A 16,165-nucleotide genomic window follows, 5' to 3' on the forward strand; every position below is an offset into this window, starting at 1 on the left:
CTGTGAACTTTACACGTGCACTGAGGCTGCCCACACTGCCAGTATCCAGGGAAAGGGCTCCTTCCCAGATGCCTGTGGCAGCACAATGCGCATTGCAGCAGCAGTGTGTCCTGTCCACCAATGTCCACCATTTTCTCGGATTTTCAGCCACAAAACAAGTTACCCAAGTATAAGAAGGACTTTCACAGTGAAGATAACCCAATGGAACAGGAAATAAGACTTTCAAAGCAGGAACAAATTACTGCAATTTAAAAAAAATGGGTTCTTATATAAGCTATGAAAATTCACCATAAATCATAGGATAAGGGAAACATTCTGCAATTTGGTGAGCTTGCAGGGTTGAATGTGTTCTCCCTCTGTACCAAATTTGATCAGGATAGCTCAAAAAATGAGGGCAGGAGGGCCCTGTAAATGTCCCCCCTGGGGCAGTTTTTGGCCACTGCGCATGCGTGTCCGCCATTAACGAATTATTTTTGAATATTCTGAATATTTGTTAGGTTCCACAAATTTTGGAGACAAAAATCAGAAGTAGTTTCAGAAATGAAGCTACAGCGCCCCCTACTTTAAAAGCGAGTTTAGAATCATTTTTTTAATGGATCGCTCATGCCTAGTACTCAATTAAAAACAGGCATACACTTGTATAGATCACTTTTAATGCAAATATACTAAACTTGAGTATTAGGAAAATGTGGATCTTAGGACCTACAGTCTTGAAAGATTTCTTGCAAGCTGTGATTGTGAAATGAAGTCACAAGTTTTGCAGATGGTGACATTATCTTCTTTGAAATCTGGAGAATATGCATATGTTCCTATCTCAGTGTAGCTTCAGGCATCCGATGAAATGATTCTCACCCAGCTTCCTGAAAGCTTGGTTTGACGCGATGGTTTGCTGTGAATCTGGCAGAAACTGTATCATTAGAGAAAGTAAAATGATGTCAAAAGTTAGACAAAGGAAAAGCTAAGCAGCACTCTCTTAAGTAATGCTCTTTGGCTTAACGAAGAAAAGACGTAACTGTCTAAAGATATTCTGAAGATATAAATGCAATGAGGGATAGCAAGTGATTCAGGCTAGAAGGAAATGTTTTCCTCAAATTGAGGGAAGGGAAATCTAGGTTGAATAAAAAGCAGTCTTCCAGAGAGGTCTTTATTCTATAGTAAGCAGTCCCAAAGGAAACAGTAAAAGCATATTACTTGCTACATTTGAATGGCCACAGCATTAATGAGTGTAGTGTCGGAAGCAATCTTGTATTTTAAGGAAAATGTTGGAGACACATGCTAGCATTTTCATCTATAGTGATCTCATAGTAGGAAGCAGTATACACACACACACACACACACACACACACACACACATCACCTTTTACAAATCATCAAATAATGGGAGGGGGGCTTAAATCCAGAGGAGGCACTTCTGCTCATGCAATTAGGTTGTCACCATTTCTGGTAATTGCCCCCCAAAACCAAAATCCTGGTGATCTATTTATTATACCAAGAGCTATAATATATAATTATTGTTAGACAATAATTCCCATCATTACAGGACATTGCCTATGTTGGCTGCATTTGCCTGGTATTAATTGAAGGAATCAACCTTGCATGATACCGATTTACTCAAGCAGATAGATCTTGAAAAATTTTGTTTTTGAACTTTCGCTCCCTGAATACTTTGAGAGCATAGCCAGTGATGTACCCGGAACGAGGATTCTGGGAGTTATAATACATAAAATGTCACCCCCAAGGTCAGCAAATAGGTAGGTGCTTTCCTAACTAGCAGGTAAAGGGTTGTCTTCACCCAATGCCCAGCACTTAGCACTCATGAGTGCCTGGATATAGAATGTGTGCTTCACCCCTGAGCTGTAACTCTCTCTGCCTAACAGAATAGGCCATCTCAAATCAGATCATACATGTAGTTTCTTTTGGAGAATTATGATCTTTGGGAAGGCATGACCTTGGAAAAATGATGCCATAGTTTCTTCCTAGTTAAGAACGTAAGGTCCAGAGTCATATTGTTTAGAGATCCCACTGTTTGTTTCTCACAATTATCAAGGATTTTCCTTTTTATTAGTTGCCAAACTGAACATATTTGAGTATTTAATGCAAGATGCCGATTGGAAATTAAAGTAACCAACAGTGGAGAACAAAGCTTGCTTGAAATTTTATCAAATGTTGTTTGTCTATTTTTACTGTTCTTCTATTCATTCATTCTTTTTTATTCCTTTGTTTTTGCTATTCCTAACCAAATGCTGAGTTTTAGTGGAGTTGAATATACGTAGTTGTCTCTATACATAAAATTGTCTTCTGCATATCCTGTTATGATCAATTAGCAAAACCTTTAATCAATAACTTCATAAACCTTAGCTTCTTGGAGACTGAGGAAACCCATTAATATAGACTGCTGCTGTTTGCTGTAGGTTGGGGTGTTGAAGGAAAAATATGTGTCAGGCCTGAGTATGTTTTTATCATTCTGCAATCCATGTTGCACTTTTATTCAGCCTGCAGAGGAAAATATGACTTGTAACTGACATAATGATCAAGTCAGCCGAAAACCTTTGGTACAATGCTGGTCTCCCACTGGGTGTTCACATAACACTCAAGACTGCGGTGTTTGGTTTGGACAGCTTAGTAAGATATGATTCAGTTGTAGCAGACAAACTAAACAAAAAGTGTCAGCATTGAGTCCTGTAAATACAGTAGCTCAGTGGGGTACTGTAAAGAAGTATGAATTTTAGTTTACAGATGCCATGTTTAACTGCGTTTTAAAAGTCATGTTTAACTGTGTTTTAAAAGAGTCAGTATTTCAGTTACTCTGCTCTCATGAGTGGTTGCCATGGAGAAGGGGGCGGAGCCAACTGGTTTAGCTGAAGAGAGAGTAGAATTTGGAGGGAAAGTCAGTCTGTGGTCAGAGAACCACAGGGAAAGTTGATATTAGAGTCTGTGTTCTTATGAGACACAGGGAAGGCTGATTCTCAGTTGGAGAATCAGGGTGGCTCAAATGTTTGATTTTGAGTGAATTTTAAAAATAAGTTTGGTGACTTATTTTAAAGTAACCTGTTTTCAGATAAGGAACAGATAGACTGTGATTGTAATTCACAGGGTGACCGTAGGTTAAAGCAGTGGGGAAAGAAGTGACATTTTAGGAAGTTTGAATCACCTCATTCTGTTATTGCAACTGTTAATCTAAGTGCCTCAAACAAGAAGAGAAGTTATTGTGCCTGAATAAACTTGTTATTGTTCTTTCAACATCCAAGCCTCTGTCACATATATTCTAAACTAAGTTACGCTACCATCTTAAGTGAAGAAGAAGAAAGAAAAAAAAAGGAAAAAAGGTCTCCTCCCTGAGTCTTTGGTCGTTGCGCATTGCTGAAATAGGAGGCACCTCCTTGCCAATTGGTGGTTGCCACGTTACAAATTGGTGGCAGCGGTGGGATTAAAAAGGTTCCCCCCACCTGAAAGAACCTCAGCCGGTCATAGATCTTTACAAATTGGTGGCAGCGGTGGGATAAAAAGATTTTCTCCCCTGCCTGAAAGGAGCCTCAGTCGTTCTTATATCTTTGCAAATTGGTGGCAGCGGTGGGATTTGTGTAACATTACTAATTCAGTACCTAAGATCACTTAAAAAGAAAGGTTGTGAGGTAAAATTGGTGAAAGATGGCCACCAAAAGACAGAAAAAGATAACAGAGGAGACAGAGGTGTGTCAGGGAGAAGAAGGTTCTGACTCAGAGCAAGCAACCATGTCAGAATTGACTCTTAAATATCAATTGGAGCTAAGGAGATTAGAAATGGAAGAAAGAGAGAAGGAGAAAGACATACAGGCAGAAGAAAGAGAGAGAGAAAGACAGGCAGAGTTGAGAAAAATTGTGTTAGAAATAGAAAGACAAAGGTTGATGCTCTCTCAACCTTCTGTAGTGGCACAACCAGAGACTCCCATCATTATGACTGCTAAAATGGAGGCTGACAATGACAGAATAATGGCTAATTTGAAGCCAGATGTGGAGATGCAGCGGATTGAGCTCACACCACTTGTGAAAATGCCATTGTGCCCAGGGGATTCTTGGTGCCTGATTGACTTTAAGTGGTTCATGAAGTGGAAGAGGTACGTGGGTTTTGAGTATTGGGACCTGTATTTGCGGGAAAGCCTGATAACTACCCAGGAACCATTGACAACGCGAAACTTTTTGCAGGTTCAGAAACTCAGACTTTAAAAAAGTATTGCATGAATAAAGTGGACTATGAGTTGATTCCTATTGCAGACTGGAATAAGTTAGTAAATTGGTATGGATTTATAGAGGGACAGAGACCAATTGATAGAAAAGTTGTGGAGTATGAAGAGTATCTCAAGTACTGTAAAAGTAGAAGTTTATCCTTTAGAGTCGGAGCCATCTCAAAAGAACGACCCTAATGATCTTATAAGCTCTCATTTCAACCAAGCAGAGGGTTCTGCTGGAGATGGAAGAATCGTAGACCTCCAAGAGAAATTGTCTGTGTCGCAGCTTGGAGTTCATTGTGTGGCTGAGGTAAATGAGTCACCAGTGGCTGAGATTCCTATTCAGTGCTGTAATGACACAAGAGTAGAGCAAGCTGTAGTAATGGAGGATTTAGAAGTGCCAGTCATTGATGAGAATGATTTACTTGAGCACTGTAAAGAAATGAATGTTGTTATAAAGAATAATGGTTTGAAAAGTGACTGTGCCCTAACAAAAGTTTTACCAGAGAAAGATAGTGACATGAAGTTGCTTGGTGCTAACAGAGCAAACAATGTGGTTCCCAGTAAAGATGAGAAGGAAGATGAAATTCTGAGGGAATTTTGGGAAATGACTGATTCTGTCTACTCAGTGGTTGCCTCTTTAGTCACTACAAATACAGAATCGAGTCAACAGTTGTGGCCAGGAAAAGATTTACCTCAGGAAAATACCAGATTTGGTCAATTAGAATTACTGTGTGCAGGAGAACCTAAAGGACCAATGGACACACAGAAGGAGGACAGAGCAGTGACCGGTACCTCAGGGAACATCTCTGTGAGAGAGGAAAAGAAGATAAACATCTTGAGCCTGAGAGTCATCGCTAATCTCAGCAAACTAAGAAGCAGGCAAAGGTTGTTTTTCAATGGAGAGAGTTTTAAAGACCCCTACGAGTCAGAGATTCGCAGTTTCAATCATCATCAATTTACTTTCAAGATTCTATGAAAGTACGTGAACTATGTTTCCCAGGACTTCTTGAATGACTGTTGGAAATTTCGTAAAAGACATTTTGGAACAGAGGGAGTTCATTATGTTGTTGGGAAAAATAAATATAATTGTCATTGGCAACATGTTAACCTCTGGAATGCTCCGCAGGGTGAAATGTCTATAACTTGTACCAGGTGGTATGGGGAAGGAGATCCCTACGAAATGTATATATGATAATTCCTTATAGAGTTATAGGCGAGGTAACTTAGTGTATTAAGGAGGTAAAGGTTTATGGTTTATGTGTTGCATGATAGTATGTTAAGATTATATGTTAAATGTATGTTACTATGTATTGATGTATATTTTTAGATGCAATCCATATTATTTTTTACTATTCTAGGTTGTAGAAAAGTCAAAAATAATCTTTATGGGTTGGGAGGTGTAAAGAAGTATGAATTTTAGTTTACAGATGCCATGTTTAACTGCGTTTTAAAAGTCATGTTTAACTGTGTTTTAAAAGAGTCAGTATTTCAGTTACTCTGCTCTCATGAGTGGTTGCCATGGAGAAGGGGGCGGAGCCAACTGGTTTAGCTGAAGAGAGAGTAGAATTTGGAGGGGAAGTCAGTCTGTGGTCAGAGAACCACAGGGAAGGTTGATTTTAGAGTCTGTGTTCTTATGAGACACAGGGAAGGCTGATTCTCAGTTGGAGAATCAGGGTGGCTCAAATGTTTGATTTTGAGTGAATTTTAAAAATAAGTTTGGTGACTTATTTTAAAGTAACCTGTTTCCAGATAAGGAACAGATAGACTGTGATTGTAATTCACAGGGTGACCGTAGGTTAAAGCAGTGGGGAAAGAAGTGACATTTTAGGAAGTTTGAATCACCTCATTCTGTTATTGCAACTGTTAATCTAAGTGCCTCAAACAAGAAGAGAAGTTGTTGTAACCATTAAGCCTGTGCCTGAATAAACTTGTTATTGTTCTCTCAAACATCTCAGTCTCTGTCATATACACATGTTCATCAAGAATAAACAACAAGAAGAAAGAAAAACCAAGATTTAAAAGTCTCCTCTCTAAGTAGCCAGTGGCTACATCTTCTATAGTGGTGGCAAGAGTTGATAATCCCCTTAACATCTTTAATAACTGGTGGCAGTGGATATAAAATATATAATAATTAATTAATAAAAACAACCTCCATCTCCACATCTCCGCAATTGGTATCAGAGGTGGGATTTTTAAAAAAAGATTTCTCCCCCTTTCTGACATCGTTACAATTGGTGGCAGCGGTGGGATAAAAAGATTTTCTCCCCTGCCTGAAAGGAACCTCAGTCGTTCTTAGAACTTTGCAGGTACTATGGCTTGGGAACAATTGGTAACAACTAAGTTCAATGGCTGAAATGCTCACTGGCCATACATTTGGTAGAAATATGAAAAGGCTCCACATGCCTAGAGATGTACATACATGTAACCACAGGCAATCAGGTCCTGTGTTTATAGCTCTGTATACATATGGGCCCCTTTCACAATTACGTTAAACCCATTGCTGGTGAAGGCCATAAGTGATCTATAAATCAAGATGCAGAGATTTTGGTCTGCACCAACATATGCCAATAGGCATTACACTGAACTTCTCCAGCAGCCTCACCTGGCCAATTTTTCCTCCACTCCCACCCCACCTCATTAAAAGAAGGTAAAGGTTTCCCCTGACATTAAGTCCAGTCATGTCTGACTCTGGGGGTTGGTGCTCATCTCCATTTCTAAGCCGAAGAGCCGGTGTTGCCTGTAGATACCTCCAAGGTCATGTGGCCGGCATGACTGCATGGAGCACCGTTACCTTCCCGCCGGAGGTAACGGTGATCTACTCACATTTGCATGTTTTCGAACTGCTAGGTTGGCAGAAGCTGGAGCTAACAGCGGGAGCTCACGCCACTCCCGGGATTTGAACCTGTGACCTTTCGGTCTGCAAGTTCAGCAGCTCAGTGCTTTAACACACTGCACCATTGGGGCTCCTCATTACTGGTTGTCTATTTCAACCATACTACATATCATTTCTGGTTATCCTCTTAAGACAGTTTTTAGCATACAAAAAAGATTCTTGCTTGTGGAAAAGTCAAACAAAAATGTTTGTAAATATTTTTTATTCAGAATACCATATTTGTCTTGCTTCATGTGAAATACAAGGAAATTTTCTTTCTCTGGCAGCTAGGACCAATTAGACTCTCATTGCTGCCAGGGATTCAGATCAAGCTGGCATGGGTATGGTGGGTATACAGTTTCATGAGTATTTTTATTGAAAAAACAAGAATCAACCATCATGCCACTCTAAAGGCACCCCAGCTTATTTGATTTCAGAAACTGAGCAGAATCAGTCCTGATTAGGCATTTGAATTAGAAACCACAGAGAAGTACTAGAGATTTCCAAGTAGGATTTGGGAAATATTCTGTCTGAAATCTTTAAGAGTTACTGTACTGCACTACCACTCAGAATTAACAGTACTGGGTTAGATGGACAAATAGACGGAGGGCCCTTCCAGACAGTTGTATAACATTCACATTGGACTGGATTATATAGCAGTGTGGACTCAGATAACCCAGAAAAGCAGATATTGTGGATTATCTGCCTGAATAATCTAGGTTATATGGCTTTGTGGAAGGGCCCTGATTCAGGCTGGCTCCAGATAGGAAAGAACTCCATGCCAACCTGGGTTTAAAAAACCCAGGCCAGGCAGCCTTCTGTCCCCACACCGGCCTGAAAGCCCGAGCTTTCAGCACTGGGTGTCTAGATGTGATCCCAGAATCTTTTGGGAGGACACCGAGACACCCTAACCCCCTTTCCAAAACCCCTTAAAATCCCTTTAAAAAAGTATAACTTACCCAGCCGCCATTACCCTGGTGCTGGAATCCTCCTGGCGCACAGAAATGATGTGGCAAGAGAAGGGAGAGGGTAAAGAGGAAAATCCCACCTCACCCCCTTCTCTGGTGTGTCATTTTTATGCACCATGATGACTCTGGCACCAGGGCAATGGTGGCCAGGTAAGTTATTTTCATTTTCAAATGAGTTTTTCAGGGGTTTTGGGAAGGGGGTTATAGCCCTCTGGGGTTTTTGGGCTGATTCAGCCCGAAAATATGAGAGGACTGTGTGGACTGCCCTCTCAGAAGTCCCAGGACTTCTGAGGGGTCAGTCCACACAGGGCCCACACTAGATTAGACCTGGATCTTTCAGGAAGACCCAGGTCTAATCCAGTACCTAATTAATTTGGGACAAAACAGGGGTTTCTTGCTTTGTCCCTAATTATTTTACTTTTACAGGAGGCGTTGTTCGGACATTTCCGGTAAAAGTGCATGGCCTCACATGTTTTGGGTCCTGTCTGGATGAGCCCTCAGTGTAAATGGACTACATCAAAATGTGTACCTTATAATATGCCTGTGTCCAATTTTGAATAGACAATTTATTTAAAAGAAATCCCATTTTTTCAATACACAGCTGAAATATAAGGCTGATGCTACTGACTTCCTACACAGATTTGTTTTAATGATTATTGAAATTACAGTTTTTTGGCATTTTGAAAACCAGACATATAGATATAGATATGGATATAGATATAAAATGTCAAGCATGGTTTTGCTGATCTTATTATGAGTAAACGTTCAATTCAAAACCATAAAATATGTAGACTACATTAGTCTACACAGATGATTATACTTGCTTAAACCATTGACCTGAGTACTTAACAAAGCATTCAAACCTTTGGCCTCAAAATTAAATTGGGAACCTATGCTTTTAATGAAAAAGTACTAAGATACATCCGCCCCCCCCCCCCCTTGTGCGTCTGTGTGTAAAAATTATGAACAGTGAACAGTATGATCCTTAAGAAATACACAGGAGCTCAAGTACTACATCTTTCTCAATTTCTTTTTGTATGTTGACCCCCACTCTCATTAGGTCTACTCCTGGGGAGGCCTACAAGAAGTTTCCACCACATTTTAGTGGATATGAATCAAAGTCTCTACCAGGACTCCCACTTACAAACAAAAAACTCTTATATTCAATCCAATGCAGATAGGACATACATACACCTATATTGACCTCTCTGATTAATGCTTGGATACTACTGGAAGAGTTAGCATGTATGGGATTCCACAGATGTTCCAATGGAAAAACATGACACACTGTTTATATGCTTGTTTTGTAACATAGCTCATTCAACTATCCACTGATGATGCAAACTGTTGATATCTCATGGTAGTTTTTTAAAAAGAAATCATAGAAAAGTAATACTATACTTGTCGATTTTATAACTGCCTGAACATGTTTGCCAAGTGTATAAAATTAGCTAAAAAATAACCTGGTTTACTTATGAATTTTAACTGGTTAACCAAATCCGCATGCAAAGTCTATGAGATGCAAAAAAGGCACTATCTTAAGCAGATATTGACAGGTCTGTAGCTCTGTGTGTGTGTGTGTGTGTGTGTGTGTGTGTGTGTGTGTGTGTGTGTGTGTGTGTGTGTTAGGGGTTCAACCCCCCTCTGAAATTTTCAAAACCCCCCCCCCCATTTTTTTCTGTCTACGGCCACAAGAGAGACGTTTTCCTAGTGGAGTTAGGAAACTGTTGATCTTTTAATCAGGAAAGAAATCTGTTAATTCCCTAGGTATTTATAAACCTATGTATTCAGCAGATAATGTTCTACAGCAAAAGATTGCTGAATGCTGCTCATTTTGGCAAATTTTCTTTAATTACAAAGGATTAAGGCCAAAAACCTTAAGACAGAAGCAACTGAAATATAGATCGTGGAATGAAGAATCGTATAGACGGAAGGATAACAAAGATCATCTAGTTCAATCTCCTACCATATAGGAACATGTAACTAAAACTCATCTGAGAGATGGCCACTCAGCCTTCCAGTGAAGGAGAGGCCTCCACCTTCCAAAACCCTCTGATTCACTATTGAACAGCTCTTACTATTACGAAATTCTTCCTAGTGGTTAGGTGGAATCTCTTTTCAACAACTCTTGACAAATTGAGACACCTCAACAAGAAAAATGCTCAGTCACTATGACATGTTTTAACAAATTAATCCAAATCACCTCCCCAATTTGTTTGTGTTTCAGATTTCCACCAAACAGGGCATTTTGCTAAAAAGTGCAAACATTATAAAACATACTGTTGATATGGAAAATAGTTTAAAAATTAGTAGAATATGAAAATATACATTTATCTTGGTTTGGAAAGATAGCATTAGTAAAAATGAAAATACTTCTGATGATAAACTTTATATTTAGAATGCTACCACTTCAGATTACAGAAGAAGAACTGAATAGATGTCAACAAATGATAAATAAATATAGTAATGGCAGTAAAAGAAATAGATTACATAAACAGTTTTGGTACAGATCTCAAAAAGAAGGAGCATTAGCACTTCCCAATATTAAAAAGTATTATGAAGCAAATAGACTGAGATTGGATATAGAAGGAATAATAAATAAGTTGGATATAGAATGGCTAAAAACAGATTCAAATAAAGTAGAGGAAGAAATCTGGAATTTTTTAAAAAGAGTTTATGAGAAAAGAAATTAGGGAAATTGATAACCCAATGTAGAGTAATGTATTAGATATATGTAACAAATATAATAGAAAGTTAATAGTGGATAGTTCATTAATAACCCCAATTATAATGGAAAGGAAATTTCCAAAAAAAATCTAAAAAACATAATGGATAAAAAAAATTAAGGGAAAATATGGATAAAATAGGGGATTAAATAAAGGATGAAATGAAAAAGGAAAGAATTATGGAAGAATTCAGGGAAATAAAATTGTCATGGTTCCATTGTATACAACTAGAACAATGGATAAAAATGGGTTAAAAAACCAATAAAAATGACAGTAAGCTTAATCAGTTTGATCAATTAATACAAAATGGAAGTGATAGAGAGGAAAATAAAAATTTGAAAGGAATAACCAGTAAAATATATAAAATAATAAATGAAATCAATGAAGGAAAACTAAAAAAAATCAAGGAGATTTGGGAGGAAGATTTAGGGATGAAAATAAATGAAATTGAATGGTCACAGTTATAGAGACAGACATTTGAAAAAAAATTATCAGTACGGGTTAAAGAAAATTATTATAAGTTGATATGGAAATGGTATTTAACACCAATAAGAATAGCAAATATAAACAAAATATAAACAAAAACTATTCAATTCCAAGGTGCAATTCTCTCCCCTCTTCTCTTCAACATCTATGTTAGATCCCTTGCTAGTTTGGCTTGGAGTTTCGGCCTAGACTGCTATCAATATGCGGACGACACCCAACTCCTTCTGCACTTGGAGCCTGGAGCAACGTCAGTACCAGACAATTTCACCTTATGTCTGGAGGCTCTGTCGAACTGGCTACATGTGAGTAGACTGAAGGTGAACCTGGCGAAGACTGAGATTCTCTGGCATGGCCGCTCGATTGGTCTGAACCATTTGCTACCCACCTTCGATGGTGCTGCCCTATCTCCTTCACCTACCGTTAAGAGCTTGGGTGTCGTTTTGGATTCGCAGCGGACAATGGAAGCTCAGGTCGCTGCTGCCAGCAAACAGGCCTTTTTCCACATACGACAAGCGAGGCAATTGGCACCCTATCTATCTGATGAGGCTCTGGCAACAGTCATCCATGCCACTGTCATGTCTAGGCTGGACTATTGCAACGCCCTGTATGTTGGTCTTCCGATGTCTACGACCCGAAAGCTCCGTATTGTTCAGAATGCGGCAGCCAGGCTACTCACAAGAACACCCATGAAATGCCATATAACACCAGTGCCGCAGCATTTGCATTGGCTTCCAACTGATTACGGTGGTCTATATAAGATGCTAGTTTTGACCTTTAAAATTCTTTACGGCCAGGGCCCATCGTACCTTAGGGACCGTCTCTCCTTCTCCCATCATCGGAGGTCACAATGACCATCCCAACGCAACTTACTTTATATACCGGGTCCTAGAGAAGTGCACTTGGAAAGGACCAGACACAGAGCTTTTTCTATTTCTGCCCCTGCCTTATGGAATGCCTTGCCGTCCTATATGAGAGCCATGCGTGAGTTAGGGCCTTTTACCCTAGCACTTAAGACCTGGCTTTTTACTAGAGCTTTTGATCTATGTTAATTTTATCAATATTTATATGTATTTTTATCCTTTACAATTTAGCTTGTAAATCGCCTAGAGCATCTTGGATGGAGGGCGATTAATAAGTAATTAAATGATGATGAATGATGATTATCTTTATATAACAATAAACAGTTGAAAAAAGAAGAAAAAGATGCAATATCAAATTTATTAACAATAGCAAGATTGGTGATAGCAAGGAACTGTTAAAGGAAAATAAATATACAAATAGAAGAGTGGTACAAGGGAGCAGGGAAATTAGCAATAAATGATAAGCTGACATGTAAATTAAAAGTTAAAAGAGGGATATGGAAACAAAATGATTTTGATGTTGTATGGAGAAAATTTATTGAAAGAGGATTTTAAAAGAAGGATGGAAAATTACCTGCACAAGAGGAAATGAAATTTTGGGCAGATTATGTGTAAAAGAAGTGGCTCAAGGGGGGGGGGGGGGGAGCATGGTGATATGGGATTTTATATATATACTAGCTGTGCCCTACCGCACACTGCTGTGGCCAATTGGGATTGCACTGAATAGCCTCGGTGTTTTAAAGTCTGCCCGCTTTGTATATAGGGCCCTCCTTCCTTGGGCTGGTTGAATGGGATGGAATGGCCTGATGGCTTCAAAACCTGAGGGTTTTCCATTTAGGGGAAATCTTGGTTGGCCAGGTTGAACAGCACTGGATAGCCTTGCTGGTTTCAAGGCTGGGCGCATTCTACCTTGTGGAATTCTTGGTTGGCCAGGTCGAATAGCAATGAATAGTGTCAGTGCAGCAAGTATGAATGCTGCAATTAGTTACCTTGATTAGCATTGAATGGCCTTGTAGCTTCCAAGGGTGAGTGCTTCCTGCCTGGGGGAATCCTTTGTTGGGAGGTGTTAGCTGGGCCTGATTGTTTCCTGTCTGGAATTACCCTGTCTTCTGAGTGTTATGTAGTGTTGTGATTTTAGAGATTATATTGTTCTGTATTCTTATTAGACCACAGTAATTATTAGATATTATATGTATAATCTTATATTATCTGGTTAGAACAGGATTCTATGAGGCCCTTTGTACACAGCTGTTTAAAATGCACAGTGAAGTGGATTATATTTTTTGGTGTGGCCTAGGAGGCAGCCTGGTTTAAAGCTGCAAGGCTGTTCAGTGTTAATTAAGGTGGGCTACAAAGGGGTTGATATACATATCTGTGGAATGTTCATGGTGGTAGAAAGAACTGGGCAGGTGTGCATGTTGCCATGGAGTTGCTTGATTAGTATTGAATAGCCTTGGAGCTTTAAGGTCTGGGTGGTTACTACCTGGAAGAAACTTTTTTGGGAGGTGTTAGCTGGTTAGCTGGTTTCTTGTGTGGAATGTCTGTTTTGGGCCCTCCTGGTGTTTTGGACTTCAACTCCCCCAATTCCTAACAGCCTCAACAGCCTTTCTTTTCCCCCTGGGTTTGAGGCTGTTGGGAATTATGGGAGTTGGAGTCCAAAACACCTGGAGAGAGGGCCGAAGTTGCCTCATGCCTGTTGTAGATGAATCCTGGTTCTTCCTCCTGCCAAAACAGAGGCAGGGGACCTTTAAGGAGGGAGAGCTGATGTCCTTCTGCCTTCTTCCCCGGGGTGTTGGGGGTGGTTGGGTCCATGACTGGTGAAGGGAGAGAGGCCTTGGAGGGGGGCCCTTTCCTTCTCACCCTGACAAGAGAAGAAGTAACAGAGCGGCCTGGGCACAACTTTGGTGCCTTGTCTCGTGAGGGAGAGGGGCAGGCGAGGATCTGTCTTCCCTTCTTTTCCCTCTTCCTCCTCCTGGGAAGAAGGGGGGACCGACTGAGTAGCGCGTCCTTTGTCTCTCCTTTTGTAACCTCACTGCAGGCACAGCCGAAGGACTCACCTATCTAGGGCAGTGGGGTGCGGGGAAGAGGAGCCCCACCAGGGTGGGGTTTTGCTAGGAGCCTCTGCCATACCAGTCTCCCACAGGGCTGACAGGGCAAGGAGAGAAAGAAGGCCCGAGGGGCCCTCTCCTCACCACCTCTCCTGGCCCCACTCCTGGCCAGGCCTCAGCGGAGGGTGGCGGTGGCAGTGTCGAGGGGCTCCGTGCAGGCCTCAGTGCTCCCTTCTGCCCCGGCGCCATTAGTGTGGACATGTGCAAGGGCCGCACCTCCCTTCAGGCCATTAAATGGAGCCTGAAGTAGCAGGGGTGGAAAGAGGTAAGGCAGGCTAGGCCTCTCCGGGTGTGTTTGGACTCCAACTCCCGGCATGCCTGGTGGCGTTGGTCCTTTCCTTTTCCCTCTCAGCCAGGAGTTGAGGGAGGGGGGGTGGGGGTTGTTCTATCCATGTGGGAGCTGGCCTTTGGCACAGGTGCAGATGGGCCATTCCAGTTTTTGGGGTTTTGTAGGCCCCATGGAGGTTGGGGATGTCTAGTTTTGTTGTATCAACCTAGAGGCGTGGATAATGGGTTGTGTTGTCAAATTTTGAGGTTGGGGGGCCTTTAGTTATGTTGTTTTGTCCATTGGAGCGATTCCATTACACTTTTTTTTATATAGATATACACACACATACATATACATGTGTGTGTGTGTGTGTGTGAAAATAATAGTGGATGCAAAAATGTATTGTAGAATTGTATTGAATATTGAACATAGAATATTATTGTATTGAATATTGAAAATAGTGAATACTATGGGTCTGCTGTAAAACAAATGAGGTATAACAAATGTTTTAATAAATATTAATAAAAAACACAGTGTTGATATGCAAAAAGGAATGTCCCAACTTGCAATGCTGAAAGTGATCATCCGATTTCTGGACAGCAATGATGAACACCACCTATGAGATTTGCTTGGAACTACAATCCAGCACTTTGGCACATATAATTAAAATATCTCCAATCTGTAAAGATGCAACATTTCAGAAGGATCAGCACTGGAGCAAAGAAATCATGATGCTTAAAACCTGTTTGAAGCCCAAACTTATTTGTACTTGATATTTTAAATATATTACATAGCAACAAATGGAAGAATTCATTACAAATGTTACTTCTAAGCTAACTTCTACCTCATCACCTACTCAGTGAAGAGGAAGAAAACTAGAATCATGAAAGAAATCAACATCATAAACCCACCCATAAATACAGTCATTGTAAAAGCCCTGATAATATGCCATATAGAATTAACGTGTTAACCTAGGGGCAAGGTGATTGAGAAGACAGTTGCTTACCACTCCAGAAAGTCTTAGATGATACATGTTTTATCTATATACTTCAAATCAGCTTCAGAGCAGGATATAGAGCCGTGATCTCTATCGTTGACTTATTGGATGGTCTTTTCTTGAGTACTGACAGAAGGAATGTGTCTCTGTTAATGCATTTGGATTTTTCAGTTGTGTTCAATTCCGTCAACAAATGGCCTCTTTCTGGAATGCCTGGGGGTGCTTCCAGACATACATTTAACCTGCTAGAGAGCAGGTTAAGTAAACCCACTCCAAAGTGAGTTTAAGTCCCCACACCTGGGGGGGAATGGGCTTTCCTATGGGTTTTCCCCATGGCCGTGTGGTAACTACCGCACTGTCATAGGGTCACCCCAAACCCCCCACAAAACCCTTAAAAATAAAAGGAAAACTTACCATGTACCATTAGGTCTCTCTTCAGGCCTGATGGAACATACCAATGATGTGCAAGGAGGTGGCAGACCCAAATCATTCCTGGCTCCCCTGGCTCCTCGTGCGTCATTGGTATGTTCCAGGAAGTGTGCAGGGAGACCTAATTGTAACCTGGTAAGTTTTAAACATTTTTAGTGCTTTAGGGGTGGGGGCCAGGAAGGGGGGAAGGCATCTCGCATTTTTAGGCTCCAGGAGCCTAAAACGTACGAGATTGGTGTGTGG

General features: G+C 40.6%; 1 long non-coding RNA gene across 1 annotated transcript; it reads right to left on the reverse strand.

Annotated features, from left to right (window-relative positions):
* Positions 1-631: 631 nt before the first annotated feature.
* Positions 632-15,812, reverse strand: LOC134299037 (uncharacterized). Its single transcript, XR_010006199.1, has 2 exons — positions 15,503-15,812; positions 632-907 (listed from the first exon to the last, which is right to left on the reverse strand). It is a non-coding gene; the product is annotated as an uncharacterized LOC134299037 (long non-coding RNA).
* Positions 15,813-16,165: the final 353 nt, after the last annotated feature.

The sequence above is a fragment of the Anolis carolinensis genome, chromosome 4 (genome assembly GCF_035594765.1).
Source record: "Anolis carolinensis isolate JA03-04 chromosome 4, rAnoCar3.1.pri, whole genome shotgun sequence".
Classification (NCBI taxonomy): domain Eukaryota; kingdom Metazoa; phylum Chordata; class Lepidosauria; order Squamata; family Dactyloidae; genus Anolis; species Anolis carolinensis.